The sequence below is a fragment of the Centruroides vittatus genome, unplaced genomic scaffold (genome assembly GCF_030686945.1).
Source record: "Centruroides vittatus isolate TY-2023 unplaced genomic scaffold, ASM3068694v2 contig_202, whole genome shotgun sequence".
In the NCBI taxonomy this organism is placed as follows: Eukaryota; Metazoa; Arthropoda; class Arachnida; order Scorpiones; family Buthidae; genus Centruroides; species Centruroides vittatus.
The window spans coordinates 308,161-329,493 of NW_027121249.1; the positions used below are offsets into that span (position 1 = coordinate 308,161).

Genomic DNA, 21,333 nt, shown 5'->3' on the forward strand with positions numbered 1-21,333 from the left:
TAATTAAAAATAATTAAAATATATAAATATATATGTAAATTTAAAAATAGAATGCTCGATATTAAGAAATCAGTATTATTTCTGAGATTAATTTTTGCTAAATTTATGCCAGTCGATTTATCAGGAGGGGAGTCCTTTCATCGATAGAAACAGCGAGACAAATGCGAAAACGAAAAAAAGGAAAAATCGATACCGATTTTACGATGAATTTTACGATGAATTCGAAAGTATATTATCATCTTCATCCAGGAAGATGATAAGGACCATTACGATAAGAAGAAGCTCCAGCTCTACAGGATCACAAAGAGTGGTCCATAAGCTAATTAACTGAAGATATAAATTAGTAACAGTTAAATAGTCTTATAGCTCATGCCAATCTGCGATTTAAATTCGAAAAGGTAGGACCACAATACATAAAAGTAAGCAATTGTAAATGTGCCCTTTTTTTAATTCTAAAATTACAATAATGGAGAAATTGCAGTAATGCGAAAAGTGTCAAAATTACATCAAATATTATACGAACCTTTAACGAGAATTTCTCAATTTTGCTTCTCGACATAAAGTCATTAGAGAAAGATAAATTATTCACATTCATAATAATACATACGCTACTATTTCAGACTCGAATTCTCTCGAGAAAATCGTGTTTTAAATAAAAATGGAAGGGGGATCGATAACTACTTATTTGTTTAAAGCGAACAAGAAGCTTATTAAAATCGTTGGAGCTTTACTTAAAATCTTCAACTCCTTCGGGATCATTTCAAGGTCGGTTGTAGAACATGTCTGCAGGCACCTCAATTTAAGATAATTAACAATAATTACTGTGATATTTAATGATAAATTAATGCTCTCATTGTAAACGAATCACGAGACGATCATTCATTATCTCGGAAAGTGCTCGGCCTCATCAGAAGATGATGTTCTTCGACATTGCCTGTCGATACTTTAATAAGTAATCACGTTATAAGTAGATAATTAGATGCCTTGTTAAGATTCTAATAAGATAATTTCAGATCGGCTCGTTTATTATACTTCTATAAAGTCAATTTGCGTGAAATAGTTCAAATTAACTGTCAATAATGATGAAGAGGTGCCATCTTCCGGGAAATCGTCCTTTGGAGATCGTATCTCTTCGCTGTTTTGTTCTGGCTCGTGTCCAGCATAAATATCGTGATAATTAAGTCGATTTAAACGATAAGAACACCGAAGTAAGTTTGTCTATTGACATACATTTTCGTAGAATTAAAGAAAATGTGTTTTGGTATGTAAATATTGATAATTCGTATGTAGGTGACGTTGAACTAGAGGAATCTTTCACTAAAAAATGCTGCTTTTTTATTTTATAGATGATTATCATTTAGATGCTATTATTATCTTTGTAAAAGATAAAGGTTTTGAGGCCGCATATAAACTTATAAAGATTTATATGCGGCTTGAAAAATTATTATTATTAGTTATGAGGAATGCGTGTTATGTTACACACGTTAACACATTTTAGAGTGAAGACGAGAGGTGTCAGAAGTGTTGTTAATAATAAAATGCTTATTATATTAAAGAAAAAAATCCAGCAAAGACTTGCTTAACTTTCCTGGCAACATTTGGGGGTGCTATCTATTACGATATTTTATTTAAAAATTTTTTTACAGTTTTAAAATGGAAAAAAACCCTTAATTTTGAGGATAGGAATGGGTTTTATAAAATTTGTAAATGTTAATACTCGAAATCCTACTTGAAATATGTCAGACCTACTAGAGATGTGCCACTACCTCCTTTATCTTCTCCTCAATCCTTAACCAACAAACTTTACTACCATAAATGACTCTAAGAAACAAACAGCCCTGAGAAATTTCAGAACTTTTCGACAGAAAACACAGGAGTTATTAATCTTCAAGGAGATGTCTGCCACACGCACTAACACCCATACACAGACGGCCGGATGGCCGAGCGGTCAAGGTGGCAGCCTACCGCTCTGGGGACCCGGGATCGAATCCGAACGGGTCGAATAATCCCCAGGAATTTTTCGGGGGTGGTCCGTTTGGATATGTCGGGCCCCGTCCCTCACCACCCGGTCGCCCCATTGTGGGCCTGGCCGAACCCATAATGGGCCTACTAAAAGAGGCCCTCTTAGTGCCCACAGGGCGGAAAGAGTTAAAAAAAAAACACCCATACACACAGAAAATACTCTGAAATTTTTATGCATTTCTCGCTGTTTCAAGGTTCTCGAGTCCAAAAACTAAAAACTTGAGGTCATTTTTGATCGATCGCCTCTGTTTTATGTAACAGGAGGGAAAGTAAAGAAGTATCGATCTATGGATCTAAAATTTGGAATATAAGTAAATCCCTGTGATGTGTTTATTTATATTCACTTGATAGTTCTTCTTGCAACATACTCTTGTGTTATATCATTGAACCAATTGTGAAGTCCCAAAAACGGGTTAACATTAATTATTTATATTAGAAGATTGTTAAAACGAATGTAGAAAATCGTCCATTGTTAAAAGGGACAAAAACCGATCAAAGATCGGATTTGACGCGTTAGTCATTTGAAACCGCGACGCATGAAAAAAAAGGAGAAAGATGTCGAAAGACAAAAAGGCCTAATGTAAAATAAAACGCAATAATTGTAATGAGTAATGATTGTAGACGAATGTCCTCCAGTATAGATGGACCTTTGACAAATCGCTCGTATACGAAATTTAGATCATTAAAATTAGGAAAAAGGGAAAAGTTAATTATGAAAAGGAACATCACATCGAAGCATTAAATTTCAAAAATCTCTCAGATTAGACAACAATGGGGAAAATATGAGCGCAAGTTTCAAAGTTCCATCAATTCTTTCCAACCTGAGAAAACGGAGGGTGTCAAGTAGATTTGTCGAGGTGGTTCTTTCTCGTGACTCGAACAGGGGTCGTTTTTCGCCTGGAAACAAGCGAGGGACCAATCGAGAAGAGAGAAAGGAAGGACGTGGAGCCAATCAACATGAACAATACGAAAAAGAGAGATTGAAGTAATCGCCGAATTGGAAAAACAAGAGACTTTTCCGAGAGGTTTTAAGGGAGACAAGAGGTGTTCCAAGGTGTCCATCGAAAGGTCCGCCGACGCCAACCGACGAGTCGCTGCACCAGCCGCTGCCCCGGGGCCTTCTATCGAGCGACGATAGGAAACACATCGGCACAAAAACGTTCGAACGTTTACCTTTGTAACGATCTGTGCATAGTGTGAGTTGTTTTATGTTTAAATAAACGGGTTTCTTTGTGAGACACTTATTGTCTGTGTCACCTCCCTCACACCCACACGCGAACGACCCTAGACCATCCTGTCGCGGGATTAACGATCCCCCCCAAAGGTCGGCGAACTTACACAATGGGAAATCAAAGTTTTATTTATGACGGTTTTTCAAGGACCTATTAAAACATCTTTCATCTTTGTAAAATACTGATAAGATAATAAATACTGACAAGATAATAAATGAAGCGTGCAATGCCATAACGTTGCAAATGCCATTTTTTCTCTAAATATATTTTATTGAAGAATTAAATTCTAAACGAAAAGTTTTAATGCCGAAAAAAATATTGTGCGATGTAAGTGGCTGTATTTTGAAGTTGAATTCAAGTGCAAACCTTAACGTTTAAAGAGCTAAAGTACAAGTCATGTGAATTTTGGCGCTTAAAACGCTACGGCTTATATTTACATAATTTTGATATTTCATAGTATTTGTAACCTAGTGAGCTTTTTATTATTGTATGGTAAAATTGAAATGAATTCATTCACTAGAAAGTGTTTTTTTACCTTTCCTGAAAAATTGGTTTTATGGCATTTACAATATAATGCATTGCACGCTTCAAATATTGTTCCCTTCATATGAGACAGATTATAATCATGGCTTTTTTATTTAGCTATTTTCTCTTTCTGAAATTTTGAATTACAGATACAATTCGAAATAATATTTACACTCAGAAATCAATCGAAAGTATAGCGTTATTACAAATGAATTATCGACTTCAACAATGAATGATACATTAAAAGAATTAAAAAACTGTCCAAGTTTGTGTTAAAGGACTACAGATCTTTTATGTGTGTTCCTTTGGTAACATGACACATATCAAAGCGGTAGTCTAGTTTTCCCCACGCATTGCAACGTTTCCCTGGAAGAGCATAATTGAAGCGGTTATTTGGTCCCGGAACTGTGGGTAATGGCGGCACAAAAACCGTATCTTTTGCATACACTGACAGGAAAAAATTACACGGTGTGAGGTCTACAGATCTGCGAGGCATCTGTACAGAGTTAAGTCATCGTTGCTGCAACCTCCAATCCAGTGGCGTGGGGAATTAGCATTCGGGTATCGCGGCATCTGTACAGAGTTAAGTCATCGTTGCTGCAACGCCCAATCCAGTGGTGTGGGGAATTAGCATTCGGGTATCGCGGCATCTGTACAGAGTTAAGTCATAGTTGCTGCAACGCCCAATCCAGTGGTGTGGGGAATTAGCATTCGGGTATCGCGGCATCTGTACAGAGTTAAGTCATAGTTGCCGCAACGCCCAATCCAGTGGTGTGGGGAATTAGCATTCGGGTATCGAGGCATCTGTACAGAGTTAAGTCATCGTTGCTGCAACGCCCAATCCAGTGGTGTGGGGAATTAGCATTCGGGTATCGCGGCATCTGTACAGAGTTAAGTCATCGTTGCTGCAACGCCCAATCCAGTGGTGTGGGGAATTAGCATTCGGGTATCGAGGCATCTCAGTATGCTAAAACGAGATGGATCCCCATATCCTGGTAGAAAACAAAATTGACAAGAGTTGGCTGTGTCGCAAAAAATTTTCACACGCGTGTTTAAAATTTGGAAAGTTACAAGATTTTAAAGACCGATGATTAATGTGTAATAAATCCCTGTAAATGCAGAAGTTCTGTCACAGATGACGTCGAATTAGATATTTCATTATTTCCATTTAATCGATGTTATAACGTTGTAAATGACGCAATTTCCGTTAGTCGGATTTGTGCTTAGTTTATGGCTACACTGTATATATTAATTTGATTAAATCTGTCTATCTATATTCGGTTTATGGCGTCTGACGTCGCTATTCGATCACCAGGAACTCTCTCCATCTCTCTCTGTCCATACACCAATCCTCTCTAATCCCGTTTTCACTACATGCTATCTTTACTCCATCGTACCAAGTTCGTCTTTGTTTTCTTCACTTTTTCTCTTTTTGTGGAATGTGTTTCATCGACATTTTCGGGAGTCTCTTATCACTCGTTCTTTTCACATGTCCAAACCAAATAAGTTGTTTCCTCTGTATTTCTTCCAAAACCGATCTTTCAATCCCATTAAGTCTTTGATCCTCTCATTACTTATTCTTTCTTTTTACGAAATTCTGCACGATATTCTCAATGCATCCATTTCAACCGTCGTTACTTTTCTCTTCTCTACCCCGGTCATTCTCAATATATTCCTCGTTTCTTTTTCTTGTCATGTATTCCACATCATCCTTATCTTCGGTCATTACCACCTGATCATCTGCAAATTGCTAAGTAAACATCGGCTTACCGTTAATATCCATTCCCTTATTACAACACTTCTTTTTCCATATTTTCAATTCTCCTTCTACGTAGATTCTAAATAAGGTTTATAAGGTACAACATCCCTTTCTTAGTCCTTTTGATATCGTAAACCTTTCTGATATTTTTTTTTCAATTTTTATTTTTGTTACGAATTCTATATGTAATTCTTTAAGTGCTTTAATAAGTGTGTTATTAATATTTATATATTTTAATGTTTTTCAATAGTTTTGATGTTGGTACATTATCACATGCCTTCGTTAAGTCTATAAACAACAAATGGGTTTCCTGTCCTGTAGCTAATTTTTTCTCCAAATAGGTGTTATTCTTCCAACTCGGCAGTACGTATAAGTGTATTGCGTTGCCTCATCCCATCAATCCAATCAATTCTATTCGAAATACATGTACATAATTTCGAGTATTTCAGGAGAAACACTATAATTATTAATTATTAAGAGTTTAGGGTTACAAAATTTTTGGGCTTTTCATTTGTAAATTGCAAATATTGTTGTAAACTTTCTCAATTTAACTAATTTTTAACGAATAAATTGATGTAGCAAGACAGAAGTTATTGAATTTATAGAATTTTTGAAATGGGAAGCACATCAAACTATATCATGTAATCATATTTGCTGTTATGCAATGATAATAATCATTAAACAGAAACATTTTAGTAATATTCATATCGGTTTCCGATACAAATTCTTTATTTGATAACTATAAAATGCAGATATAGGCAATAAATCCGAGCAGACATCGCCAATAATGAGAAGTATTTAAAGTTTAAGAGGTAATTAAATTATAGACAAACCAACATCTACAAACCCTATGTACTGTACTGTACATACGTAATAAGATATACGCGATATCAGCCCGATATAATGCGGTAGTTGTGGCTTATTACGTTATTAGATTATTCGAAAACAGGAAAAGACGAAATTTGTTCAAATTTGATTTCAAATTACAATAAGATTTAGAATCAGAATTCTTCGTTATTATTATAAAGAGAGTTCGTGACTGTGCGAACTTATGCAATGTAAGAATACATGCAGATTTATGTAACGTTCTGCATACTTTCTGAAAATGGATTATAGTAAAATCATAAGTAAATAAAAATTTAATATACATTGTCATACAAACTACACAATTCAAATTTAATATGCATTAATTGAGAAACTTGAAAAGTTGCTCAATTAATGTATATTGTATTTGACTTGTGAAGTTTACGATGAGTAAATACTAAAGACGTGACTAAGTATTGTATCAAAAGTATTTGTTTACTATGAGATCACATTAGTGACAAATTTAACCTGGGATCGAATCAGGATGGATCAAACCGTAAGAATTTTTCTGCAGTTGGTCTGTCTTATTATAACAGGTGCCATTTCTCAGTGTCAAGCCGCTCCATTATGGCACTGGCCGACATTAATGCTATTAAATTTTGGTGGTTAAAAGACCGAGGGACGAGGACATAGAGACCTGCCATATGACATATCTTGAGAGGAGTCAGACTTATTGAAAATGTTATTCGTTAATACGATTTACAATTCGTTTTATGAATCTCATCGCTGCTCTCAAAATAAAGCCTTTTGCCATTTTATAATAATTAGAGATATAAAATATTTTATAAGAAAATTTCATAACAGATGGCGCCAAAAAAACTTTATTTATTATAATTAAAAATATAAAGATTGTAAAAGTTATTTTTTAACAGCCGGAAAAGTTACGCAACTCGTTACTGGATTTTTTTTATTAATAGCGAAATATTTAAGAATTTCGTTTGTTCGAAAAATAGCGAAAATTGGCCCCGCTCTACACCTAATTCCTTCATAATCTCTCACAGGTTGTGATATATATTTACGATTAAAAGAATACACAATAGAGCACGAAAATCATAAAATAATGATTTTATAATTGTAATTTTTAACATGTGTATATTTTTAATTCTTAATTATGAAAAATTCTAATTTTCAACGTAAGAAATAACTTAAATGGCAGTTATTTGTATTACAAATAACTTTGTAATACAAAGCTGATTAAAATTACTTATGTATTCGTCTTCGCGAAAACAACGGATCTTTGAATATTCACGAAAGTTATACCTGTAATAAATTTTCTAAGAATCTACTATAATGAAATTCATGTTTCCAATTTCATTGCTGCGGTATCAATACTGTTACGTTTCAAATCGATAAATATTATTGATTTTTATGCCACATTTTGCTGTCAGGAAATGGAGGACGATTGCTTGTATTGTCTTCTTCATCAGACAATGTCCTTATCTCTGCCTTTTGGCGATATTGTCTTTCAAAGATGCATATGCCATGAGCTTACAGACAGGCAAAAGAAATTCGTATCCATCCATGCCAATTTCGTGCAGTTGATGATAATTGGCCACTTTTTAATGCTTATCATTCAGTATTTTGGAACGGAAGATAACGTTATCGCCTGCAGTCCGATTGTCAACACAGGTGGAAAACATAGCGCTCCTTTTCTAGTTGGAATATTTTGCTGTATATCGATGAGTTCTTTTCTTATAATTCAAAATGGCAGAAAACATAAATTGACTCTTATCTTGAAGATGTCCGGATATGAAGGAGAAAAAGAAATAAACCGCTTTTATCAGCGTATCGCGCATTTTGTTATTGCAATCTCTTATGCCTTTGTTTTATTTTTGGTTACTTTCATCAGCTCCGTTGTCATTTTCAAGAAAGTAGAAAGAAAATCAAGCAGTTTGCGAGCTCTCGTTTGTGCTATCGTAATGCAAATCAGTTCAATTTATGAAGCTACGTTATGGATGTGGTTTCTATCAGTAAGCATATTATGCGGCATAATCATATTGCAGAGATACAACGCTTTGTCTGTCGAATTACAACAAGCAAAAATGCAGTTTGAGAAAAAGAATATCAATGACTTGATTTCCAAACATTTTGAGCTTTGCGAATTCATCTGTAATGTCAACGAAAACTGGAATAGATATATGTTTCTTTTGTATGGGATTTGTCTGTATCTTCTATCTTTACTTATGTACGGTTCAATTTTTGGAGAATTCGTTTGGTATCTACAAATTTTAATTTGTTTTGCTACAATACTTCTCACCTTTGTAGTGACTGTATGTGCTTTTGCAGTTTCTCGGATGTCGGGTTCGGTAATTGAAAAAAGTCACCATATTATCGTTTTTGTAAAGATTTCTATTATAACTCTTTTAAAATTTAATTTACAGGCTTATGATTCCTTTCAAGAGATCAGAAGATTTTCTGCAGCCCCATATTCTATGAAAGAGAAGCTTAAGGTATAGTGTGCTACATAATTATTATTATTTGACATGCAGTAATGCTGAGGTAATTGTTATTAAACAGGTTCTCGATTTTATGAAGAAATTTCAGGAAAATAAAATTGGATTCAGCTGTGGTGACTGCTTCATCTTGTCAAAAGAATCGCCTGTTCAGGTATGAATTTTTTTTATACAATCAGCAAACATAAGAAGAAATTATTAAGTTTCAAATACTGGGTAATTGCACTTTATTCAATGCCGAGTAGTGAGATATTTAGACGTTCAAATGCAACTAAATGTAAAATGGTAAAATAGTGACATTTCATAACTAACTTATGTAATTTCGGTAATAAAAATTTAGTTGAAAAATTCATTACTACGCAAATTGTGGTGTTGGAAATTTTCTGAAATTTTCATAAGTGTTAAAACACAATTGTTGCATTTGTACTGCTTTAATCTAAAAAATCGAAAGACAATGAACATTGCGACTGATATTCACTAATATCAATGATATTTGACATGTCATATGCAGTTCTCTATTAAAAATTCAGAAAAATATGTAAGGAACACAAAGACAAATTATGAAAAAGATAAATTCGTTTGTTGAGCCAACTGTTATAAGAGTTTATTAAAAATAACCTATTTGTATAAAATTAGACGTTTGACTGACTGAATAATTTATCATTGCGTAGAGGAAACGTCTGAAAAGAGGTGAAATTTTGTAAACAGTTAGGGTACGCCATTAGAATGCACAGAGAAAAGGGATTTTTGAAAATTTTCTCGCCAACAGAAAGGATTAAGTCTTATTTTTTAGAACGGATTTTACTGTTCTATTTTAAATGCGATTTTTTTGTTTATAAATGCGTTTTAGTAAAGTATGCCATGGGGGTGCACAGTAAAAAGAAATTTCTCGTAATTCCCCCGTGGGGGGAGAGAGAGAACATTAAGGATTAACCTTAAGAATGGCTTCTGCTGTACCATTTCAAATGCAATTTTTTGTGTCTGTTGGTTATAACTTGATTCCCAAATGTACCATATTTATGTGCTGCGTTTTCTTAACCAAATGTTATAACCGTTTCAAGTTTCAATTTGCTACTACATATTTGTTCAATTATAGAACGAGTGCAAACATTCTAGAAAAATGATCAAATTCAAAAGGTTTAATTGCATTAGAAGATTCTCAGTAATAAAGCATATGTGTAATGATAGCAATTTTATATATATAAGGCTATCTGAGTAATTTTATATATTTAGGGCTATCTGAGTAATTTTATATATTCAGGGGTATCTACGTAATTTTATATATTCAGGGCTATCTGAGTAATTTTATATATTTAGAACTATTTGAGTAATTTTATATATTCAAGGCTATCTGCGTAATTTTATATATTCAGGGGTATCTGCGTAATTTTATATATTTGGGGCTATCTGAGTGAATTTTATATATTCAGGGCTATCTGAGTAATTTTATATATTCAGGGCTATCTGAGTAATTTTATATATTCAGGGCTATCTGAGTAATTTTATATATTTAGAACTATTTGAGTAATTTTATATATTCAAAGCTATCTGAGAAATTTTATATATTCAAGGCTATCTGCGTAATTTTATATATTCAGGAGTATCTACGTAATTTTATATATTTGGGGGTATCTGCGGAATTTTATATATTTGGGGCTATCTGAGTAATTTTATATATATATAGGGCTATCTGAGTAATTATATATATTCAGGGCTATCTGAGAAATTTTATATATTCAAGGCTATCTGCGTAATTTTATATATTCAGGGGTATCTGCGTAATTTTATATATTTAGAACTATTTGAGTAATTTTATATATTAAGGGCTATCTGACAAATTTTATATATTCAAGGCTATCTGCGTAATTTTATATATTCAGGGCTATCTGAGTAATTTTATATATTCAGGGCTATCTGAGTAATTTTATATATTTAGAACTATCTGAGTAATTTTATATATTTAGGGCTATCTGAGAAATTTTATATATTCAAGGCTATCTGCGTAATTTTATATATTCAGGGCTATCTGAGTAATTTTATATATTCAGGGGTATCTACGTAATTTTATATATTTGGGGCTATCTGCGTAATTTTATATATTTAGGGCTATCTGAGTAATTTTATATATTCAGGGCTATCTGCGTAATTTTATATATTCAGGGCTATCTGAGTAATTTTATATATTTAGAACTATTTGAGTAATTTTATATATTCAAGGCTATCTGCGTAATTTTATATATTCAGGGGTATCTACGTAATTTTATATATTTGGGGGTATCTGCGGAATTTTATATATTTGGGGCTATCTGAGTAATTATATATATATATAGGGCTATCTGAGTAATTATATATATTCAGGGCTATCTGAGTAATTTTATATATATATAGGGATATCTGAGTAATTTTATATATTCAGGGCTATCTGAGTAATTTTATATATTCAGGGCTATTTGAGTAATTTTATATATTTGATGCTCAACTGAAAAATATTTCTTTTAAATTGCAAAATTATCGCGGGCATTGTTGTGCGTAACAGCTAGTCGAACATATTTTTAGATCTGTTTAATAACTTTTTAAATAGCGTTGGAAGTGTTGGGACCAATATTTTGCACTCGGTGAAAACGTGTAAAACTTGCTACACAACTATAAAGGTTATCTTACATAGGATATATAATACCGAGATCCCAATCTAACACAATTTAGAAATTATTTATTTTTCTACTGTACTCAGTTTTAGGAATTTTTAAAATGTGTTAGAGAGCAGTTGGTGTGACACTCTTACATAAATTAGATAATTTTTGTAAATATATATAAAATACTATACTATAGTATAGTAGAACGGATAGAAGTATGAAATAATGTAATCATCGTATTCTTTGCTGCTGATATTTTTTGCTCGAGCAACACTGGGGTCATCTGCTAGTATTATTAATAATTATAAAAAGGGTAAAGACTTTTAGTGTAATTTTGAGGATAGAGCTTTTAAACTGTAAATGTTATAAGAGATAAAAATATCCAAGAATTTGTTGTGTAACATTCCTGCCAAATAATATTTAAGAAAATGAATCGTCAAGTTTAAAATTATACTTGGCTGTATATATTGTGCGATTTTATTAAAAATAACTTTTATATTATTATAAAAGCAAAAGCTTAATTATGAGGGTTATAAGTGAGTTTTCAAGATTATTGTAAATGTCAATAGCGATTAAAAATTTTATTAAGTCTGGCCATTTCTGCGATACAACACATGTTTCTTTTATTTTTCCACACCTGATATTTCAACCATTAAAATTTAATCGCATCAATTCCTAAATAATATAAGTCACAATTTAAAGTTTTATTTTTATTCGCTTTCTTAGATATTAAACGAAAAAATGGATGCCAACACAGACACACACATACAAATTTACAGGGTTTTTATTATAGTTTCATGACTTTTTGGAATTCAGGAGTTTTCAAAATGTAGAAATTTTTTAAAAACCGAAATAGTCCAATTACCAGTTACATTATTACACTACTTTGACATAATTACTTGTACCTTCTAAAGCGAAGGTTTGACTACTTATTATTATTATTGATTTAAATAGCATGTTTCTGGCATTTTTAAAAACTTTTTCCGCTCTGTGGGCACTAAGAGGGCTTCTTGTATCAAATATATAAATTTAGTGATTTTTTTTCTTGTAACAAGCTCATTATACTGTAGGTTTATCCAGGCCCACAATGTAGAGCCCACGTGGGAGGGACAGGGGTAGACTTATTCGGTTAGATCACAAGTATATACGAACTTCCGATTCGAACCGTAAGTCACGTTATTTCAATCTAAATAGTTTCCCCTGAAAGGTGTTAGATACATGACTGGCACGTCTTTATTATTAAAAGAAAAGTATGATGTACAGGGGCAAGACACTACTAATTTCAGGCAGAGAGCCTATATTTTAAGTTAAATAAATTAAAAATATGGTTAAAATTTGCAGCCCGGAATTGCGATGATGTCACAATAAATAATTGCCGTTTAATATTAGGCCAATTATTGCATTTTACAATATAAGTTACGGTATATGTTATTCACAACTGACATTGTGTTAACTATTGAGATAGAGAATAATGAAATTGAGCCATAAATTATTTAGAATAGATCAGAAAAGAAAGTTTTAAATGTAAGTAGAAGATTTAGGTCTTAGAATTCAGACATGGGCTGTTCGAGAAAAGCGAAAGAATTCAAGACGAGTTTTAAAAAAGTGGAAATATGACCTAACTATTTAGGGTCATATTTACAGGCAATAATGGCGACTTAGAGGATGATTACAGAATGATTAGTTGGAGGTTGACAAATTTAATAACTATATGTAGGATGGAAAGAATAAGAAAAATTATATTACGGCAATTTTCTACACTTAAACTGAAAAAATTACATAACAAACAATTCACTTGAATTTTTTTATTTTGTAACAGTACACCTTCATCTACTTGTGTTTTCAATTGTAATGAAAAATAAATACTTGTTTATTGAAACACAAAATCTTTTTTATTAACTGAAATTTCTGTCTTTCTATCGTTTTAGGTATATAACAGCGTTTACAGCATATTCAACATACTGCTGAAGATCCGAGAGATACTAATCGGAACGACTTCGTCAAAGTGTCTCTCAAACACTTCTCACAATTTCAACGTTTCTAACTCGTTGGAATAAACATCCTATAAGTTATTATGTAAAATAGATCTAACGAAAATCACAGCAGTATTAATTGAATTTTTATTATAAATTTTCACAAAAGGTTTTTGGATATTAGTATTAGTTTGCAAGTGTTTATAGACAATGCATTATTCCACCTACGTTAAAAATTGTGTAATATAGAAGAATTTAACTGTAGAATACCGCACACACTTTTATGTTCATTGAATGTTCAAACAGAATTAACTTTCTTATAATTTTTAATAGCAATAAGAATGGCAGAAAGTTTCGTTAACTTTTTTATATTAGATATGTAATTTATTGATTTAAAATCATCAACAAAGATAGGTAGTTCTTATAATCATGACAGCAGAATATTTACTAAGAATTAATTTAGAATTGTAAAAAATTAGGAAAGTTGAAAGGAAAATTTTCATTATTAAAAAAAAAATTAATATCTAATGTTGTGTCGAGAATAGTAACAACGTAGCTAAGCCTTAGAAAAGCGTAAATTATGCTGTAAAAGAAAAGCTGTAATGAGTAAATATCTTTAGTGTATGCAAAGAACACATTCCCCCGTATAAAGTAAATGTTGAACAGAAAGTTTTGCATAGGATATTTATTCTAATATTAAATCTGGATTTTGATAATGTACGAGTTGGAATTTTGTACTTAATGCATAGGCATGTCTAATATGAAGAAATTGGAAAACCACATTTTTACAGTATAATTCAACATGACAACACTATCGAGGTATTTTGTAGATAAACAATGCTTTTCTTGATAAAATTGCACATACTAAATTCTTACAATGTTAATGTTTTATCTACTAGCAGCAGTTACCAGTAATTTCCTATTTACTAATGTTGCTTGTCAATTTAGCATTTTGAGAATAAGCGAAATTGCATTTCATTTTATAACTCTCAGAAACAAAGAAGAACGGAAAATAATTTACCAGATACAATTTTATTCGGTGAGTTTCCTTTCTGTTTTTTTTTGTAACAATTAATGTTAATATAAAGTCCAGAATTATTTACTTCATATAGGAACAAAATGGTACGGAGACAGAAGCATATGTTTGTGCTCTCATTCATTCACTGGGGTATTTGTGTGTTGCAGGACAGATTTCGTATATTATACGTAGTAATATTTATGTGATTTTCTTTGTTTGCGATTTTGTATCTGAAAATGGAACTAATATTGAGAATTTATTTTGCAATTATTTTAGTGGAAGTCAACTTTGTGAAGCGTGGCGAGGTCACTACATCATCGGAAACGAATATGAAGCATTAATTCGCACACTATGACTGCCAGATTGCAAGCAGTAATTATGGCAACCGTCAATGCCTCAAAGTATTAAGTTTATTTAGTTGTATTTTTTATATTTAATCCACATTTTACAAACATTCTATTTTTTTTGTCATGCTTAAACTGTTAGTTTATTTTTTTGTCATTATACAGTCAAACCTGTTTTTATGCGGGGGATAGGAAACGCATTAAAAAAAACGCATTAAAAAAATCTCACGAAACTTCACGAATGGCTGTAAATAATAGTTTTCGCAACACAATTAAAAAATATTTTTTTATGCGGTCAACAGGGACCGCATAAAAAAAGTCACATAGAAAATAACTCAAAACCGTACGAAATAGAATTTATTGACAACAGATGTCAGCACTTGACTGCATCGTCTGGTCTATCGTCTGTTTTACATATTTTTGTCCAGGTGGTGTTTTGTTGACTTAAAAAGTAAATTATTTTATTTTTCGCATATTCATGCAATAATATTACTATAATAAGTGCATTTATGCTATAATAAGTTTATTTAGCTATAATAAGTCAACGTAAAACATGACGAATCGCACGAGACTAGTCGCCAACTATACTGCACAAATTAAAAATTCGCATTAAAAAAATCGCACATAAAAAGAGCGCATAAAAACAGGTTTGACTGTATTTTTATTTGTAACAAAAAAACCTTTGAGTTAGTTTGTCTGATTAATGGGTATAATATACATAGATATTGTTTATGTAGTGTCAAAAATAATTTCGTACTCTGTGTTATTCATGAGTAAATGTATATTAAACTTTCAGTATGGTGAATATACTAATCTTTTGTCTAGTTGTATGTGGTTTTAATAAGTAAAATTTAAGATAAATATAAAAAGTAAAGCACATATTTCTAAAGTTATTAAAATACATTCTTTTTGTCATTCAAGAGAATATTTTCATTAAAATTTTTTGATTGTTATTACGTATATTTGATAGAAGTGCAGGGTGTCACATAAAATTATAAATAGTTTAAAAATTCATAAAAGTTGAAAAATTGGTATATTTGAATGCGATTTGCGTAAAACTTATTCTCACAAAAGGGGATTTTTTTGGGCAGAAAAAATGAAAATAGTTCAAATTTTTGTCGATAGAGGGCGTGAACGAAAGAAAATCACTGGAATTGTGCAACTCCGAGTCTCATAAAATGCAGGTTGTACGATTAACAGCTTATTTCTGAATTTTCCTGTCACTGGCGCTGACATACATTTTTCATCATGATGACATTGGTGGATAAAGCACTATTGTTGAAGTCTTTTTTTAACTCAGCCACGGATTGCCAGTGAAACTTTATGAAGGTTTGGAACATCGAAGAGAATGAAGAAGGGTTCAGGTCCAATTATTCCTGCCGGATTTGTTTAGATTTGCAAAGCCTCATTAGAGGTTTGGACCTCTGATAAACATAGTGCATCACTGCATGGGCGATCACACAAACTTTCCATATCTTCAAAACGTTGTACTAGGGTAAGGGTCAGCTGTTTGTCAAGTGAGAAGAGCAAAATTGGCATGGAAACGGGATAACAGAAGTACCAGAGAAGCGCATCGAAACTTAAATGCTTGACCAATCGCCAACCAACTGTGTTGAAAGACGTCCTGTAGTGAGCGTTACAGACATTCTGTGATAATAATAAATTCCTGTTACAAATATACTGAATTATTTATATTGTTATTGGCTATTGGCCAAATGAATAATAAAAATTTATATTGTTAATGTAAATGTGCGAAATACGACACACGACAGGGGCGCCTGTAGTTTCCTTTTTGGCATAATGTTACATGGACAGACGTCGACGGACGGACGCGCGTTCAATAGGTTATCTTATAGTTATATTATAGATTTATATCTTATATATATATATATTCTTTCGAAAAATATTAGTGTTAATTTATAACCGCTCGAAAGCGCCGACCATAAACGCTGCCAACTAGCCAACACCCAGATGTCTTCTTAAATACTGTAATCACACCACCTGTTAAACAAACTTCTAAAAAATATTAAAGTGTTAATTTATAACCGCCCAAAAGCGCCGACCATAAACGCTGCTAACTAGCCAACACCCAGATGTCCTCTTAAATACTGTAATCACACCACCTGTTGGACAAACTTCTGAAAAATATTAGTGTTAATTTATAACCGCCCAAAAGCGCCGACCATAAACGCTGCCAACTGGCCAACACCCAGATGTCCTCTTAAATACTGTAATTACACCACATGTTGGACAAACTTCTGAAAAATATTAAAGTGTTAATTGATAACTGCCCAAAAGCGCCGACCATAAAATTGGAATAAGTTGCAGAAGATGCTTTACATATGCAGTCCAAGTAAACTTTATTAATAAATAAGTTTTATGTGTTGATAGTATGTGAAAAATAATGCCTTTTGAAAATATAAAGTCATTAGAATCTGGTGTTTATGTTAAAAATAATATACATCGTTATCTAAGTTCATACATTACTATGGTGTGAAGGTTAACTACTTCATAATAATAATACTAATAATAATAAAATAATGTATATTACTTTCTTATAAAAATTAATTAACTCGATCAAAAGTATTGTTACATCTGAGCAATTCTTTGTGCGGCTTTTGTATTTTATTTTATTTTTCTCACCTGAAAAGATGTCATATCAATTTGCGTTTAATATTTCTATAGAAATATTAAAGAAATATATAAATAAATATCTTCATTCACAATTAAGATGTAAACTATATAATTATTTAAATATTAATTATGCACTGTAAATTGTTAAACTTTCTCTGTTTTAAGTTATTTTTCTGCATTTCACTATTGCATTAGTATATTACTATACACAGTTTGTAACATATCAATTCCAATTTTAATGTTTATCTTTCATATAACTGATGGACTTCTGCAAAACTTTAACCCTTTTTTCCTCTAGATTGGTAATCTATTATAAGTAGAAATAATGTACTTGTATCCGCGATATATTTAAATAATTGAATAACATTTACATAAATGTATAAAATACAGTATTATAATATTTATAACGTAGAAAAAACAGTACTAAATAAATAGTAAATATCTTAAGCATATTATTTTGAAATTGTAGATTATTTTAAATAAACGTGTTTTTATTTTTACATTTTTTTCATTCATTATATCGCTTGTACTTATTGTAATGTTTGAATCTTACAAGAAATACTTGTATATTCTGTAATCAAGCTCGCATTTGTAATATCTATAATAACTTAATAACCAGGGCCGTTTTGAACGGGTTGAAATGGTGTCCCAGAATTGGGGGCTGAATTTTAAAATGACATTTCTATATGTAAAATTTTGACCAAGAAGTATGCTAATTATAATTCTTTCGATGATTATTAAGCTTTATATCAATCTTATAAGTGCAGCCAATTCTTTTGCATTTGGGCAGCAAACAACCGACGATTGGCTCTGTTAATAACAATTAAGAATTATAGCGCATTTTAATATCATGTTATTCAGAAAACAAAAACCGATAAAGTGGTAAATGTACTTTTGTCATTCGATAAAGTGGTAAATGTACTTTTGTCATTCGATAAAGTGGTAAATGTACTTTTGTCATTCGATAAAAGTGGTAAATGTAGTTTTGTCATTCGATAAAGTGGTAAATGTAGTTTTGTCATTCGATAAAGTGGTAAATGTAGTTTTGTCATTCGATAAAGTGGTAAATGTAGTTTTGTCATTCGATAAAAGTGGTAAATGTAGTTTTGTCATTCGATAAAGTGGTAAATGTACTTTTGTCATTCGATAAAGTGGTAAATGTACTTTTGTCATTCGATAAAGTGGTAAATGTACTTTTGTCATTCGATAAAAGTGGTAAATGTACTTTTGTCATTCGATAAAGTGGTAAATGTAGTTTTGTCATTCGATAAAAGTGGTAAATGTAGTTTTGTCATTCGATAAAGTGGTAAATGTACTTTTGTCATTCGATAAAAGTGGTAAATGTAGTTTTGTCATTCGATAAAGTGGTAAATGTAGTTTTGTCATTCGATAAAGTGGTAAATGTACTTTTGTCATTCGATAAAGTGGTAAATGTAGTTTTGTCATTCGATAAAAGTGGTAAATGTAGTTTTGTCATTCGATAAAGTGGTAAATGTAGTTTTGTCATTCGATAAAGTGGTAAATGTACTTTTGTCATTCGATAAAGTGGTAAATGTAGTTTTGTCATTCGATAAAGTGGTAAATGTAGTTTTGTCATTCGATAAAGTGGTAAATGTAGTTTTGTCATTCGATAAAGTGGTAAATGTAGTTTTGTCATTCGATAAAGTGGTAAATGTACTTTTGTCATTCGATAAAGTGGTAAATGTAGTTTTGTCATTCGATAAAAGTGGTAAATGTAGTTTTGTCATTCGATAAAGTGGTAAATGTACTTTTGTCATTCGATAAAGTGGTAAATGTACTTTTGTCATTCGATAAAGTGGTAAATGTAGTTTTGTCATTCGATAAAGTGGTAAATGTAGTTTTGTCATTCGATAAAGTGGTAAATGTACTTTTGTCATTCGATAAAGTGGTAAATGTACTTTTGTCATTCGATAAAGTGGTAAATGTACTTTTGTCATTCGATAAAGTGGTAAATGTAGTTTTGTCATTCGATAAAAGTGGTAAATGTAGTTTTGTCATTCGATAAAAGTGGTAAATGTAGTTTTGTCATTCGATAAAGTGGTAAATGTAGTTTTGTCATTCGATAAAGTGGTAAATGTAGTTTTGTCATTCGATAAAGTGGTAAATGTAGTTTTGTCATTCGATAAAGTGGTAAATGTAGTTTTGTCATTCGATAAAGTGGTAAATGTAGTTTTGTCATTCGATAAAGTGGTAAATGTAGTTTTGTCATTCGATAAAGTGGTAAATGTAGTTTTGTCATTCGATAAAGTGGTAAATGTACTTTTGTCATTCGATAAAGTGGTAAATGTAGTTTTGTCATTCGATAAAGTGGTAAATGTAGTTTTGTCATTCGATAAAGTGGTAAATGTAGTTTTGTCATTCGATAAAGTGGTAAATGTACTTTTGTCATTCGATAAAGTGGTAAATGTAGTTTTGTCATTCGATAAAGTGGTAAATGTAGTTTTGTCATTCGATAAAAGTGGTAAATGTAGTTTTGTCATTCGATAAAGTGGTAAATGTAGTTTTGTCATTCGATAAAGTGGTAAATGTAGTTTTGTCATTCGATAAAGTGGTAAATGTACTTTTGTCATTCGATAAAGTGGTAAATGTAGTTTTGTCATTCGATAAAGTGGTAAATGTAGTTTTGTCATTCGATAAAGTGGTAAATGTAGTTTTGTCATTCGATAAAGTGGTAAATGTAGTTTTGTCATTCGATAAAGTGGTAAATGTAGTTTTGTCATTCGATAAAGTGGTAAATGTAGTTTTGTCATTCGATAAAAGTGGTAAATGTAGTTTTGTCATTCGATAAAGTGGTAAATGTAGTTTTGTCATTCGATAAAGTGGTAAATGTAGTTTTGTCATTCGATAAAGTGGTAAATGTAGTTTTGTCATTCGATAAAGTGGTAAATGTAGTTTTGTCATTCGATAAAGTGGTAAATGTAGTTTTGTCATTCGATAAAAGTGGTAAATGTAGTTTTGTCATTCGATAAAGTGGTAAATGTAGTTTTGTCATTCGATAAAAGTGGTAAATGTAGTTTTGTCATTCGATAAAGTGGTAAATGTAGTTTTGTCATTCGATAAAAGTGGTAAATGTAGTTTTGTCATTCGATAAAGTGGTAAATGTAGTTTTGTCATTCGATAAAAGTGGTAAATGTAGTTTTGTCATTCGATAAAGTGGTAAATGTAGTTTTGTCATTCGATAAAAGTGGTAAATGTAGTTTTGTCATTCGATAAAGTGGTAAATGTAGTTTTGTCATTCGATAAAAGTGGTAAATGTAGTTTTGTCATTCGATAAAGTGGTAAATGTAGTTTTGTCATTCGATAAAAGTGGTAAATGTAGTTTTGTCATTCGATAAAGTGGTAAATGTAGTTTTGTCATTCGATAAAAGTGGTAAATGTAGTTTTGTCATTCGATAAAGTGGTAAATGTAGTTTTGTCATTCGATAAAAGTGGTAAATGTAGTTTTGTCATTCGATAAAGTGGTAAATGTAGTTTTGTCATTCGATAAAAGTGGTAAATGTAGTTTTGTCATTCGATAAAGTGGTAAATGTAGTTTTGTCATTCGATAAAAGTGGTAAATGTAGTTTTGTCATTCGATAAAGTGGTAAATGTAGTTTTGTCATTCGATAAAAGTGGTAAATGTAGTTTTGTCATTCGATAAAGTGGTAAATGTAGTTTTGTCATTCGATAAAAGTGGTAAATGTAGTTTTGTCATTCGATAAAGTGGTAAATGTAGTTTTGTCATTCGATAAAAGTGGTAAATGTAGTTTTGTCATTCGATAAAGTGGTAAATGTACTTTTGTCATTCGATAAAAGTGGTAAATGTAGTTTTGTCATTCGATAAAGTGGTAAATGTAGTTTTGTCATTCGATAAAG

The 21,333-nt window shown here is 31.5% G+C and overlaps 1 protein-coding gene and 1 long non-coding RNA gene across 2 annotated transcripts in view; both read left to right on the forward strand.

Moving 5' to 3' along the window:
• The window catches only part of Cyp18a1 (Cytochrome P450 18a1), a 172,232-nt gene that overhangs the window by 45,477 nt on the left and 105,422 nt on the right, over nt 1–21,333 (forward strand). The gene's annotated exons all lie outside the window — the stretch shown is intronic.
• LOC136970561 (uncharacterized) lies at nt 14,480–14,767 on the forward strand. The gene is made up of 3 exons (XR_010880004.1): nt 14,480–14,500; nt 14,574–14,670; nt 14,756–14,767. It is a non-coding gene; the product is annotated as an uncharacterized lncRNA (long non-coding RNA).